This window comes from Microtus oregoni, unplaced genomic scaffold (assembly GCF_018167655.1).
Source record: "Microtus oregoni isolate MIOR12 unplaced genomic scaffold, Mior012 000066F_000, whole genome shotgun sequence".
In the NCBI taxonomy this organism is placed as follows: Eukaryota; Metazoa; Chordata; class Mammalia; order Rodentia; family Cricetidae; genus Microtus; species Microtus oregoni.
The window spans coordinates 820,972-835,680 of record NW_024543876.1 but is presented as its reverse complement, the minus strand read 5'-3'; positions in this window follow the sequence as shown (position 1 = coordinate 835,680).

The window sequence follows — 14,709 nt, the reverse complement described above, 5'->3', positions numbered from 1 at the left end:
TACGTTGGGTGCTCACTACTCAGGGTCCTGGGTGCTCAGTGCTCAGTGTGCTGGGTGCTCAGTGCTCAGGGTGCTGGGTGCTCAGTGCTCAGGGTGCTGGGTGCTCAGTACTCAGGGTGCTGGGTGCTCAGTGCTCAGGGTGCTGGGTGCTCAGTACTCAGGGTGCTGGGTGCTCAGTACTTGGGGTGCTGGGTGCGCAGTACTCAGGGTGCTGTGTGCTCAGTACTCAGGGTGCTGGGTGTTCAGTACTCGGGGTGCTGGGTTCTCAGTACTCAGGGTGCTGGGTGCTCAGTACTCGGGGTGCTGGGTGCTCAGTGCTCAGGGTGCTGGGTGCTCAGTGCTCGGGGTGCTGGGTACTCAGTGCTCAGGGTGCTGGGTGCTCAGTGCTCGGGGTGCTGGGTGCTCAGTGCTCAGTACTCAGGGTGCTGGGTGCTCAGTGCTCAGGGTGCTGGGTGCTCAGTGCTCGGGGTGCTGGGTGCTCAGTACTCAGGGTGCTGGGTGCTCAGTACTCCGGGTGCTGGGTGCTCAGTTCTCGGGGTGCTCGGTGCTCAGTACTCAGTGCTCAGGGTGCTCAGTGCTCAGTGCTCAGGGTGCTGGGTGTTCAGTATTCAGGGTGCTGGGTGCTCAGTGCTCAGGGTGCTGGGTGCTCAGTGCTCAGGGTGCTCGGTGCTCGGGGCGCTGGGTGCTCAGTTCTCGGGGTGCTCGTAGCTTAGTACTAAGGGTGCTGGGTGCTCAGTGCTCGGGGTGCTCGGTGCTCAGTACTCAGGGTGCTGGGTGCTCAGTCCTCGGGGTGCTGGGTGCTCAGTGCTCAGTACTCAGGGTGCTGGGTGCTCAGTGCTCAGGGTGCTGTGTGCTCAGTGCTCAGGGTGCTGGGTGCTCAGTGCTCATGGTGCTGGGTAATCAGTGCTCAGGGTGCTTGGTGCTCAGTACTCAGGGTGCAGGGTCCTCAGTACTCAGGGTGCTGGGTGCTCAGTGCTCGGGGTGCTATGTGCTCAGTGGTCGCGGTGCTGGGTGCTCAGTGCTCGGGGTGCTCGGTGCTCAGTACTCAGGGTGCTGGGTGCTCAGTGCTCGAGGTGCTCAGTACTCAGGGTGCTGTGTGTTCTGTGCTCAGGGTGCTGGGTGCTCAGTACTCAGGGTGCTCGGTGCTTAGTACTCAGGGTGCTGGGTGCTCAGTAATCCGGGTGCTGGGTGCCCAGTGCTCGGGGTGCTCGGTGCTCAGTGCTCAAGGTGCTGGGTGCTCAGTACTCAGGGTGCTCATTGCTCAGGGTGCTGGGTGCTCAGTGCTCAGGGTGCTCGGTGCTCGGGGCGCTGGGTGCTCAGTGCTCGGGGTGCTCGGAGCTCAGTACTCAGGGTGCTGGGTGCTCAGTACTCGGGGTGCTCGGTGCTCAGTACTCAGGGTGCTGGGTGCTCAGTGCTCGGGGTGCTCGGTGCTCAGTACGTTGGGTGCTCACTACTCAGGGTGCTGGGTGCTCAGTGCTCAGGGTGCTGTGTGCTCAGTACTCAGGGTGCTGGGTGCTCAGTGCTCGGGGTGCTGAGTGCTCAGTGCTCAGGGTGCTGGGTGCTCAGTACTCAGGGTGCTCGGTGCTTAGTACTCAGGGTGATCGGTGCTCGGGATGCTGGGTGCTCAGTGCTCGGGGTGCTAGGTGCTCAGTACTCAGAGTGCTGGGTGCTCAGTACTCAGTGTGCTGGGTGCTCAGTACGCGGGTGCTGGGTGCTCAGTGCTCAGGGTGCTGGGTGCTCAGTGCTCGGGGTGCTGGGTGCTCAGTGCTCAGTACTCAGGGTGCTGGGTGCTCAGTGCTCGGGGTGCTGGGTGCTCAGTGCTCAGTACTCAGGGTGCTGGGTGCTCAGTGCTCAGGGTGCTGTGTGCTCAGTGCTCAGGGTGCTGGGTGCTCAGTGCTCAGGGTGCTAGGTACTCAGTGCTCAGGGTGCTGGGTGGTCAGTACTCAGGGTGCTGGGTGCTCAGGGCTCAGGGTGCTGGGTGCTCAGTGCTCGGGTGCTGGGTGCTCAGTGCTTGGGGTGCTGGGTGCTCAGTGCTCGGGGTGCTCGGTGCTCAGTACTCAGGGTGCTGGGTGCTCAGTGCTCGAGGTGCTCAGTACTCAGACTGCTGTATGTTCAGTGCTCAGGGTGCTGGGTGCTCAGTACTCAGGGTGCTCGGTGCTTAGTACTCAGGGTGCTGGGTGCTCAGTACTCCGGGTCCTGGGTGCTCAGTGCTCGGGGTGCTCGGTGCTCAGTACTCAGTGCTCAGGGTGCTCGGTGCTCAGTGCTCAGGGTGCTGGGTGCTCAGTACTCAGGGTGCTGGGTGCTCAGTACTCAGGGTGCTGGGTGCTCAGTGCTCAGGGTGCTGGGTACTCAGTGCTCAGGGTGCTCGGTGCTCAGTGCTCGGGGTGCTGGGTGCTCAGTACTCAGGGTGCTGGGTGCTCAGTGCTCAGGGTGCTGGGTGCTCAGTACTCAGGGTGCTAGGTGCTCAGTGCTCAGGGTGCTGGGTGCTCAGTACTCAGGGTGCTGGGTGCTCAGTGCTCAGGGTGCTGGGTGCTCAGTACTCAGGGTGCTGGGAGCTCAGTGCTCAGGGTGATCGGTGCTCAGTACTCAGGGTGCTCAGTACTCAGGGTGCTGGGTGCTCAGTGCTCAGGGTGCTGGGTGCTCAGTACTCAGGGTGCTGGGTGCTCAGTGCTCTGGGTGCTGGGTGCTCAGTACTCAGGGTGCTGGGTGCTCAGTGCTCAGGGTGCTGGGTGCTCAGTCCTCAGGGTGCTCACTGCTCAGGGTGCTGGGTGCTCAGTGCTCGGGGTGCTGGATGCACAGTGCTCCGGGTGCTGGGTGCTCAGTGCTCAGTGCTCAGGGTGCTGGGTGCTCAGTGCTCAGTGCTCAGGGTGCTGGTTGCTCAGTACTCAGGGTGCTAGGTGCTCAGTACTCAGGGTGCTGGGTGCTCAGTGCTCAGGGTGCTGGGTGCTCAGTACTCAGGGTGCTTGGTGCTCAGTACTCAGGGTGCTTGGTGCTCAGTACTCAGTGTGCTGGGTGCTCAGTGCTCGGTGCTCAGTACTCAAGGTGCTGGGTGCTCAGTGCTCAGGGTACTGGGTGCTCATTGATCAGGGTGCTGGGTGCTCAGTACTCAGGGTGATCGGTGCTCAGTACTCAGGCTTCTCAGTGCTCAGTACTCAGGGTGCTGGGTACTCAGTGCTCAGGGTGCTGGGTGCTCAGTACTCAGGGTGCTCAGTGCTCAGTACTCGGGGTGCTTGGTGCTCAGTACTCAGGGTGCTCAGTGCTCAGTACTCGGGGTGCTGGGTGCTCAGTGCTCGGGGTGCTCGGAGCTCAGTACTCAGGGTGCTGGGTGCTCAGTGCTCGGAGTGCTCGGTGCTCAGTACTCAGGGTGCTGGGTGCTCAGTGCTCGGGGTGCTGGGTGCTCAGTGCTCAGTACTCAGGGAGCTGGGTGCTCAGTGCTCTGGGTGCTGTGTGCTCAGTGCTCATGGTGCTGGGTGCTCAGTACTCAGGGTGCTGCGTGCTCAGTGCTTGGGGTGCTGGGTGCTCAATACTCAGGGTGCTGGGTGCTCAGTGCTCAGGGTGCTGGGTGCTCAGTGCTCAGGGTGCTGGGTGCTCAGTGCTCAGTAGTCAGGGTGCTAGGTGCTCAGTGCTCAGGGTGCTGTGTGCACAGTGCTCAGGGTGCTGGGTGCTCAGTGCTCAGGGTGCTGGGTACTCAGTGCTCAGAGTGCTGGGTGCTCAGTACTCAGGGTGCTGGGTGCTCAGTACTCAGGTTGCTGGGTGCTCAGTGCTCGGGGTGCTGGGTACTCAGTGCTCAGGGTGCTCGGTGCTCAGTACTCGGGGTGCTGGGTGCTCATTCTCGGTGTGCTGGGTGCTCAGTGCTCGGGGTGCTGGGTGCTCAGTACTCAGGGTGCTGGGTGCTCAGTGCTCAGGGTGCTGGGTGCTCAGTACTCAGGGTGCTAGGTGCTCAGTGCTCAGGGTGCTGGGTGCTCAGTACTCAGGGTGCTGGGTGCTCAGTGCTCAGGGTGCTGGGTGCTCAGTACTCAGGGTGCTGGGAGCTCAGTGCTCAGGGTGATCGGTGCTCAGTACTCAGGGTGCTCAGTACTCAGGGTGCTGGGTGCTCAGTGCTCGGGGTGCTGGGTGCTCAGTACTCAGGGTGCTGGGTGCTCAGTGCTCTGGGTGCTGGGTGCTCAGTGCTCAGGGTGATCGGTGCTCAGTACTCAGGGTGCTGGGTGCTCAGTGCTCAGGGTGCTGGGTGCTCAGTCCTCAGGGTGCTCACTGCTCAGGGTGCTGGGTGCTCAGTGCTCGGGGTGCTGGATGCACAGTGCTCCGGGTGCTGGGTGCTCAGTGCTCAGTGCTCAGGGTGCTGGGTGCTCAGTGCTCAGTGCTCAGGGTGCTCGGAGCTCAGTACTCAGGGTGCTGGGTGCTCAGTGCTCGGAGTGCTCGGTGCTCAGTACTCAGGGTGCTGGGTGCTCAGTGCTCGGGGTCCTGGGTGCTCAGTGCTCAGTACTCAGGGAGCTGGGTGCTCAGTGCTCAGGGTGCTGTGTGCTCAGTACTCAGGGTGCTGGGTGCTCAGTGCTCAGGGTGCTGGGTGCTCAGTGCTCAGTAGTCAGGGTGCTAGGTGCTCAGGGCTCAGGGTGCTGTGTGCACAGTGCTCAGGGTGCTGGGTGCTCAGTGCTCAGTAGTCAGGGTGCTAGGTGCTCAGGGTGCTGGGTGCTCAGTGCTCAGTAGTCAGGGTGCTAGGTGCTCAGTGCTCAGGGTGCTGTGTGCTCAGTGCTTGGGGTGCTGGGTGCTCAGTACTCAGGGTGCTGGGTGCTCAGTGCTCAGGGTGCTGGGTGCTCAGTGCTCAGGGTGCTGGGTGCTCAGTGCTCAGTAGTCAGGGTGCTAGGTGCTCAGTGCTCAGGGTGCTGTGTGCACAGTGCTCAGGGTGCTGGGTGCTCAGTGCTCAGGGTGCTGGGTACTCAGTGCTCAGAGTGCTGGGTGCTCAGTACTCAGGGTGCTGGGTGCTCAGTACTCAGGTTGCTGGGTGCTCAGTGCTCGGGGTGCTGGGTGCTCAGTGCTCGCGGTGCTGGGTGCTCAGTGCTCGGGGTGCTCGGTGCTCAGTACTCAGGGTGCTGGGTGCTCAGTGCTCGAGGTGCTCAGTACTCAGGGTGCTGTGTGTTCAGTGCTCAGGGTGCTGGGTGCTCAGTACTCAGGGTGCTCGGTGCTTAGTACTCAGGGTGCTTGGTGCTCAGTACTCCGGGTGCTGGGTGCTCAGTGCTCAAGGTGCTGGGTGCTCAGTACTCAGGGTGCTCATTGCTCAGGGTGCTGGGTGCTCAGTACTCAGGGTGATGGGTGCTCAGTGCTCAGGGTGCTCGGTGCTCGGGGCGCTGGGTGCTCAGTCCTCGGGGTGCTCGGAGCTCAGTACTCAGGGTGCTGGGTGCTCAGTGCTCGTTGTGCTCGGTGCTCAGTACTTTGGGTGCTCACTACTCAGGGTGCTGGGTGCTCAGTGCTCAGGGTGCTGGGTGCTCAGTGCTCAGGGTGTTGGGTGCTCAGTGCTCAGTGTGCTGGGTGCTCAGTACTCAGGGTGCTGGGTGCTCAGTGTTCGGGGTGCTGGGTGCTCAGTGCTCAGGGTGCTGGGTGCTCAGTACTCAGGGTGCTGGGTGTTCAGTACTCGGGGTGCTGGGATCTCAGTACTCAGGGTGCTGGGTGCTCAGTACTCGGGGTGCTGGGTTCTCAGTACACAGGTTGCTGGGTGCTCAGTACTCAGGGTGCTGGGTGCTCAGTACTCGGGTGCTGGGTGCTCAGTGCTCAGGGTGCTGGGTGCTCAGTGCTCGGGGTGCTGGGTGCTCAGGGCTCAGTACTCAGGGTGCTGGGTGCTCAGTGCTCGGGGTGCTGGGTGCTGAGTGCTCAGTACTCAGGGTGCTGGGTGCTCAGGGCTCAGGGTGCTGGGTCCTCAGTGCTCAGGGTGCTGGGTGCTCAGTGCTCGGGGTGCTGGGTGCTCAGTGCTCAGTGCTCAGGGTGCTGGGTGCTCAGTACTCAGGGTGCTGGGTGCTCAGTGCTCGGGGTGCTGGGTGCTCAGTGCTCGGGTTGCTGGGTGCTCAGTACTCAGGGTGCTGGGTGCTCAGTACTCGGGGTGCTGGGTGCTCAGTACTCAGGGTGCTGGTTGCTCAGTACTCAGGGTGTTGGGTGCTCAGTACTCGGGTGCTGGGTGCTCATTGCTCAGGGTGCTGGGTGCTCAGTGCTCGGGGTGCTGGGTGCTCAGTGCTCAGTAATCAGGGTGCTGGGTGCTCAGTGCTCAGAGTGCTGTGTGCTCAGAGCTCAGGGTGCTGGGTGCTCAGTGCTCAGGGTGCTGGGTACTCAGTGCTCAGTGTGCTGGGTGGTCAGTACTCAGGGTGCTGGGTGCTCAGGGCTCAGGGTGCTGGGAGCTCAGTGCTCGAGGTGCTCAGTACTCAGACTGCTATATGTTCAGTACTCAGGGTGCTGGGTGCTCAGTACTCCGGGTCCTGGGTGCTCAGTGCTCGGGGTGCTCGGTGCTCAGTACTCAGTGCTCAGGGTGCTCAGTGCTCAGTGCTCAGGGTGCTGGGTGTTCAGTACTCAGGGTGCTGGGTGCTCAGTACTCAGGGAGCTAGGTGCTCAGTGCTCAGGGTGCTGGGTGCTCAGTACTCAGGGTGCTGGGTGCTCAGTACTCAGGGTGCTAGGTGCTCAGTGCTCAGGGTGCTGGGTGCTCAGTACTCAGGGTGCTGGGTGCTCAGTTCTCAGGGTGCTGGGTGCTCAGTACTCAGGGTGCTGGGAGCTCAGTGCTCAGGGTGATCGGTGCTCAGTACTCAGGGTGCTCAGTACTCAGGGTGCTGGGTGCTCAGTGCTCGGGTTGCTGGGTGCTCAGTGCTCAGGGTGCTGGGTGTTCAGTACTCAGGGTGCTGGGTGCTCAGTACTCAGGGTGCTGGGTGCTCAGTGCTCAGGGTGCTCAGTGCTCAGTACTCGGGGTGCTTGGTGCTCAGTACTCAGGGTGCTCAGTGCTCAGTACTCGGGGTGCTGGGTGCTCAGTGCTCAGGGTGCTCAGTGCTCCGGGTGCTGGGTGCTCAATGCTCGGGTCGCTGGGTGCTCAGTGCTCGGGGTGCTGGGTGCTCAGTACTCGGGGTGCTGTGTGCTCAGTGCTCAGGGTGCTCAGTGCTCTGTACTAAGTGCTCAGGGTGCTCAGTGCTCAGTGCTCAGGGTGCTGGGTGTTCAGTACTCAGGGTGCTGGGTGCTCAGTACTCAGGGTGCTAGGTGCTCAGTGCTCAGGGTGCTGGGTGCTCAGTGCTCGGGGCGCTGGGTGCTCAGTGCTCGGGGTGCTGTGTGCTCAGTACTCAGGGTGCTCAGTGCTCAGTAATCAGGGTACTGGGTGCTCAGTGCTCAGGGTGCTGTGTGCTCAGTGCTCAGGGTGCTGGGTGCTCAGTGCTCGGGTTGCTGGGTGCTCAGTGCTCAGTACTCAGGGTGCTGGGTGCTCAGTGCTCAGGGTGCTCGGTGCTCGGGGCGCTGGGTGCTCAGTCCTCGGGCTGCTCGGAGCTCAGTACTCAGGGTGCTGGGTGCTCAGTGCTCGGGGTTCTCGGTGCTCAGTACTCAGGGTGCTGGGTGCTCAGTGCTCGTTGTGCTCGGTGCTCAGTACTTTGGGTGCTCACTACTCAGGGTGCTGGGTGCTCAGTGCTCAGGGTGCTGGGTGCTCAGTGCTCAGGGTGCTGGGTGCTCAGTGCTCAGGGTGCTGGGTGCTCAGTACTCAGGGTGCTGGGTGCCCAGTGCTCGGGGTGCTGGGTGCTCAGTGCTCAGGGTGATGGGTGCTCAGTACTCAGGGTGCTGGGTGTTCAGTACTCGGGGTGCTGGGTTCTCAGTACTCAGGGTGCTGGGTGCTCAGTACTCGGGTGCTGGGTTCTCAGTACACAGGTTGCTGGGTGCTCAGTACTCAGGGTGCTGGGTGCTCAGTACTCGGGTGCTGGGTGCTCAGTGCTCAGGGTGCTGGGTGCTCAGTGCTCGGGGTGCTGGGTGCTCAGGGCTCAGTACTCAGGGTGCTGGGTGCTCAGTGCTCGGGGTGCTGGGTGCTGAGTGCTCAGTACTCAGGGTGCTGGGTGCTCAGGGCTCAGGGTGCTGGGTCCTCAGTGCTCAGGGTGCTGGGTGCTCAGTGCTCGGGGTGCTGGGTGCTCAGTGCTCAGTGCTCAGGGTGCTGGGTGCTCAGTACTCAGGGTGCTGGGTGCTCAGTGCTCGGGGTGCTGGGTGCTCAGTGCTCGGGTTGCTGGGTGCTCAGTACTCAGGGTGCTGGGTGCTCAGTACTCGGGGTGCTGGGTGCTCAGTACTCAGGGTGCTGGGTGCTCAGTACTCAGGGTGTTGGGTGCTCAGTACTCGGGTGCTGGGTGCTCAGTGCTCAGGGTGCTGGGTGCTCAGTGCTCGGGGTGCTGGGTGCTCAGTGCTCAGTACTCAGTGTGCTGGGTGCTCAGTGCTCGGGGTGCTGGGTGCTCAGTGCTCAGTACTCAGGGTGCTGGGTGCTCAGTGCTCAGGGTGCTGTGTGCTCAGAGCTCAGGGTGCTGGGTGCTCAGTGCTCACGGTGCTGGGTACTCAGTGCTCAGTGTGCTGGGTGGTCAGTACTCAGGGTGCTGGGTGCTCAGGGCTCAGGGTGCTGGGTGCTCAGTGCTCGGGGTGCTGGGTGCTCAGTGCTTGGGGTGCTGGGTGCTCAGTGCTCGGGGTGCTCGGTGCTCAGTACTCAGGGTGCTGGGTGCTCAGTGCTCGAGGTGCTCAGTACTCAGACTGCTATATGTTCAGTGCTCAGGGTGCTGGGTGCTCAGTACTCAGGGTGCTCGGTGCTTAGTACTCAGGGTGCTGGGTACTCAGTACTCCGGGTCCTGGGTGCTCAGTGCTCGGGGTGCTCGGTGCTCAGTACTCAGTGCTCAGGGTGCTCAGTGCTCAGTGCTCAGGGTGCTGGGTGTTCAGTACTCAGGGTGCTGGGTGCTCAGTACTCAGGGTGCTCGGTGCTCAGTGCTCAGGGTGCTGGGTGCTCAGTACTCAGGGTGCTGGGTGCTCAGTACTCAGGGTGCTAGGTGCTCAGTGCTCAGGGTGCTGGGTGCTCAGTACTCAGGGTGCTGGGTGCTCAGTGCTCAGGGTGCTGGGTGCTCAGTACTCAGGGTGCTGGGAGCTCAGTGCTCAGGGTGATCGGTGCTCAGTACTCAGGGTGCTCAGTACTCAGGGTGCTGGGAGCTCAGTGCTCAGGGTGATCGGTGCTCAGTACTCAGGGTGCTCAGTGCTCAGTACTCGGGGTGCTGGGTGCTCAGTGCTCAGGGTTCTCAGTCCTCGGGGTGCTGGGTGCTCAATGCTCGGGTCGCTGGGTGCTCAGTGCTTGGGGTGCTGGGTGCTCAGTACTCGGGGTGCTGTGTGCTCAGTGCTCAGGGTGCTCAGTGCTCTGTACTCAGTGCTCAGGGTGCTCAGTGCTCAGTGCTCAGGGTGCTGGGTGTTCAGTACTCAGGGTGCTGGGTGCTCAGTACTCAGGGTGCTAGGTGCTCAGTGCTCAGGGTGCTGGGTGCTCAGTGCTCGGGGCGCTGGGTGCTCAGTGCTCGGGGTGCTGTGTGCTCAGTACTCAGGGTGCTCAGTGCTCAGTAATCAGGGTACTGGGTGCTCAGTGCTCAGGGTGCTGTGTGCTCAGTGCTCAGGGTGCTGGGTGCTCAGTGCTCGGGTTGCTGGGTGCTCAGTGCTCAGTTCTCAGGGTGCTGTGTGCTCAGTGCTCAGGGTGCTGGGTACTCAGTGCTCAGTAATCAGGGTACTGGGTGCTCAGTGCTCAGGGTGCTGTGTGCTCAGTGCTCAGGGTGCTGGGTGCTCAGTGCTCAGGGTGCTGGGTACTCAGTGCTCAGAGTGCTGGGTGCTCAGTACTCAGGGTGCTGGGTGCTCAGTACTCAGGTTGCTGGGTGCTCAGTGCTCGGGGTGCTGGGTGCTCAGTGCTCGCGGTGCTGGGTGCTCAGTGCTCGGGGTGCTCGGTGCTCAGTACTCAGGGTGCTGGGTGCTCAGTGCTCGAGGTGCTCAGTACTCAGGGTGCTGTGTGTTCAGTGCTCAGGGTGCTGGGTGCTCAGTACTCAGGGTGCTCGGTGCTTAGTACTCAGGGTGCTTGGTGCTCAGTACTCCGGGTGCTGGGTGCTCAGTGCTCGGGGTGCTCGGTGCTCAGTGCTCAAGGTGCTGGGTGCTCAGTACTCAGGGTGCTCATTGCTCAGGGTGCTGGGTGCTCAGTACTCAGGGTGCTGGGTGCTCAGTGCTCAGGGTGCTCGTTGCTCGGGGCGCTGGGTGCTCAGTCCTCGGGCTGCTCGGAGCTCAGTACTCAGGGTGCTGGGTGCTCAGTGCTCGGGGTTCTCGGTGCTCAGTACTCAGGGTGCTGGGTGCTCAGTGCTCGTTGTGCTCGGTGCTCAGTACTTTGGGTGCTCACTACTCAGGGTGCTGGGTGCTCAGTGCTCAGGGTGCTGGGTGCTCAGTGCTCAGGGTGCTGGGTGCTCAGTACTCAGGGTGCTGGGTGCTCAGTGCTCGGGGTGCTGGGTGCTCAGTGCTCAGGGTGATGGGTGCTCAGTACTCAGGGTGCTGGGTGTTCAGTACTCGGGGTGCTGGGTTCTCAGTACTCAGGGTGCTGGGTGCTCAGTACTCGGGTGCTGGGTTCTCAGTACACAGGTTGCTGGGTGCTCAGTACTCAGGGTGCTGGGTGCTCAGTACTCGGGTGCTGGGTGCTCAGTGCTCAGGGTGCTGGGTGCTCAGTGCTCGGGGTGCTGGGTGCTCAGGGCTCAGTACTCAGGGTGCTGGGTGCTCAGTGCTCGGGGTGCTGGGTGCTGAGTGCTCAGTACTCAGGGTGCTGGGTGCTCAGGGCTCAGGGTGCTGGGTCCTCAGTGCTCAGGGTGCTGGGTGCTCAGTGCTCGGGGTGCTGGGTGCTCAGTGCTCAGTGCTCAGGGTGCTGGGTGCTCAGTACTCAGGGTGCTGGGTGCTCAGTGCTCGGGGTGCTGGGTGCTCAGTGCTCGGGTTGCTGGGTGCTCAGTACTCAGGGTGCTGGGTGCTCAGTACTCGGGGTGCTGGGTGCTCAGTACTCAGGGTGCTGGGTGCTCAGTACTCAGGGTGTTGGGTGCTCAGTACTCGGGTGCTGGGTGCTCAGTGCTCAGGGTGCTGGGTGCTCAGTGCTCGGGGTGCTGGGTGCTCAGTGCTCAGTACTCAGTGTGCTGGGTGCTCAGTGCTCGGGGTGCTGGGTGCTCAGTGCTCAGTACTCAGGGTGCTGGGTGCTCAGTGCTCAGGGTGCTGTGTGCTCAGAGCTCAGGGTGCTGGGTGCTCAGTGCTCAGGGTGCTGGGTACTCAGTGCTCAGTGTGCTGGGTGGTCAGTACTCAGTGTGCTGGGTGCTCAGGGCTCAGGGTGCTGGGTGCTCAGTGCTCGGGGTGCTGGGTGCTCAGTGCTTGGGGTGCTGGGTGCTCAGTGCTCGGGGTGCTCGGTGCTCAGTACTCAGGGTGCTGGGTGCTCAGTGCTCGAGGTGCTCAGTACTCAGACTGCTATATGTTCAGTGCTCAGGGTGCTGGGTGCTCAGTACTCAGGGTGCTCGGTGCTTAGTACTCAGGGTGCTGGGTGCTCAGTACTCCGGGTCCTGGGTGCTCAGTGCTCGGGGTGCTCGGTGCTCAGTACTCAGTGCTCAGGGTGCTCAGTGCTCAGTGCTCAGGGTGCTGGGTGGTCAGTACTCAGGGTGCTGGGTGCTCAGTACTCAGGGTGCTCGGTGCTCAGTGCTCAGGGTGCTGGGTGCTCAGTACTCAGGGTGCTGGGTGCTCAGTACTCAGGGTGCTAGGTGCTCAGTGCTTAGGGTGCTGGGTGCTCAGTACTCAGGGTGCTGGGTGCTCAGTGCTCAGGGTGCTGGGTGCTCAGTACTCAGGGTGCTGGGAGCTCAGTGCTCAGGGTGATCGGTGCTCAGTACTCAGGGTGCTCAGTACTCAGGGTGCTGGGTGCTCAGTGCTCGGGGTGCTGGGTGCTCAGTGCTCAGGGTGCTGGGTGTTCAGTACTCAGGGTGCTGGGTGCTCAGTACTCAGGGTGCTGGGTGCTCAGTGCTCAGGGTGCTCAGTGCTCAGTACTCGGGGTGCTTGGTGCTCAGTACTCAGGGTGCTCAGTGCTCAGTACTCGGGGTGCTGGGTGCTCAGTGCTCAGGGTGCTCAGTGCTCGGGGTGCTGGGTGCTCAGTACTCGGGGTGCTGTGTGCTCAGTGCTCAGGGTGCTCAGTGCTCTGTACTCAGTGCTCATGGTGCTCAGTGCTCAGTGCTCAGGGTGCTGGGTGTTCAGTACTCAGGGTGCTGGGTGCTCAGTACTCAGGGTGCTAGGTGCTCAGTGCTCAGGGTGCTGGGTGCTCAGTGCTCGGGGCGCTGGGTGCTCAGTGCTCGGGGTGCTGTGTGCTCAGTACTCAGGGTGCTGGGTGCTCAGTACTCAGGGTGCTGGGTGCTCAGTACTCGGGTGCTGGGTGCTCAGTGCTCAGGGTGCTGGGTGCTCAGTGCTCGGGTTGCTGGGTGCTCAGTGATCAGTTCTCAGGGTGCTGGGTGCTCAGTGCTCAGGGTGCTGGGTGCTCAGTGCTCAGTAATCAGGGTACTGGGTGCTCAGTGCTCAGGGTGCTGTGTGCTCAGTGCTCAGGGTGCTGGGTGCTCAGTACTCAGGGTGCTGGGTGCTCAGTGCTCGGGGAGCTGGGTGCTCAGTGCTCGCGGTGCTGGGTGCTCAGTGCTCGGGGTGCTCGGTGCCCAGTACTCAGGGTGCTGGGTGCTCAGTGCTCGAGGCGATCAGTACTCAGGGTGCTGTGTGTTCAGTGCTCAGGGTGCTGGGTGCTCAGTACTCCGGGTGCTGGGTGCTCAGTGCTCAGGGTGCTCGGTGCTCAGTGCTCAAGGTGCTGGGTGCTCAGTACTCAGGGTGCTCATGGCTCAGGGTGCTGGGTGCTCAGTACTCAGGGTGCTGGGTGCTCAGTGCTCAGGGTGCTCGGTGCCCGGGGCGCTGGGTGCTCAGTGCTCGGTGTGCTGGGTGCTCAGTGCTCAGGGTGCTCAGTGCTCGGGGTGCTGGGTGCTCAGTGCTCGGGGCGCTGGGTGCTCAGTGCTCGGGGTGCTGGGTGCTCAGTACTCGGGGTGCTGTGTGCTCAGTGCTCAGGGTGCTCAGTGCTCAGTACTCAGGGCTCAGGGTGCTCAGTGCTCAGTGCTCAGGGTGCGGGGTGTTCAGTACTCAGGGTGCTGGGTGCTCAGTACTCAGGGTGCTAGGTGCTCAGTGCTCAGGGTGCTGGGTGCTCAGTGCTCGGGGCGTTGGGTGCTCAGTGCTCGGGCTGCTCGGAGCTCAGTACTCAGGGTGCTGGGTGCTCAGTGCTCAGGGTGATCGGTGCTCAGTACTCAGGGTGCTGGGTGCTCAGTGCTCGGGGTGCTCGGTGCTCAGTACATTGGGTGCTGGGTGCTCAGTACTCAGGGTGCTGGGTGCTCAGTACTCAGGGTGCTGGGTGCTCAGTACTCGGGTGCTGTGTGCTCAGTGCTCAGGGTGCTGGGTGCTCAGTGTTCAGGGTGCTGGGTGCTCAGTTCTCAGGGTGCTGGGTGCTCAGTACTCGGGGTGCTGGGTGCTCAGTACTCGGGGTGCTGGGTGCTCAGTACTCAGGGTGCTGGGTGCTCAGTACTCAGGGTGCTGGGTGCTCAGTACTCGGGTGCTGGGTGCTCAGTGCTCAGGGTGATGGGTGCTCAGTGCTCGGGGTGCTGGCTGCTCAGTGCTCAGTACTAAGGGTGCTGGGTGCTCAGTGCTCGGGGTGCTGGGTGCTCAGTGCTCAGTACTCAGGGTGGTGGGTGCTCAGTGCTCAGGGTGCTGGGTGCTCAGTGCTCAGGGTGCTAGGTGCTCGGTGCTCGGGGTGCTGGGTGCTTAGTGCTCGGGGTGCCGGTGCTCAGTACTCGGGGTGCTCAGTGCTCAGTACTCTGGGCGCTGGGTGCTCAGTGCTCAGGGTGCTGGGTGCTCAGTACTCAGGGTGCTGGGTGCTCGGTGCTCAGTACGCTGGGTGCTCAGTGCTCAGGGTGCTGGGTGCTCAGTACACAGGGTGCTGGGTGCTCAGTGCTCGGGGTGCTGGGTGCTCAGTGCTCAGTACTCAGGGTGCTGGGTGCTCAGTGCTCAGGGTGCTGGGTGCTCAGTACTCAGGGTGCTGGGTGCTCGGTGCTCAGTATGCTGGGTGCTCAGTGCTCAGGGTGCTGGGTGCTCAGTACTCAGGGTGCTGGGTGCTCGGTGCTCAGTACGCTGGGTGCTCAGTACTCCGGTTGCTGGGTGCTCAGTTCTCGGGGTGCTCGGTGCTCAGTGCTCAAGGTGCTGGGTGCTCAGTACTCAGGGTGCTCATTGCTCAGTGTGCTGGGTGCTCAGTACTCAGGGTGCTGGGTGCTCAGTACTCAGGGTGCTCGGTGCTCGGGGCGCTGGGTGCTCCGGGTGCTCGGAGCTCAGTACTCAGGGTGCTGGGTGCTCAGTGCTCGGGGTGCTCGGTGCTCAGTACTCAGGGTGCTGGGTGCTCACTGCTCAGGGTGCTGGGTGCTCAGTGCTCGGGGTGCTGGATGCACAGTGCTCCGGGGGCTGGGTGCTCAGTGCTCAGTGCTCAGGGTGCTGGGTGCTCAGTGCTCAGTGCTCAGGGTGCGGGTTGCTCAGTACTCAGGGTGCTAGGTGCTCAGTACTCAGGGTGCTGGGTGCTCAGTGCTCAGGGTGCTGGGTGCTCAGTACTCAGGGTGCTGGGTGATCAGTGCTCGGGGTGCTGGGTGC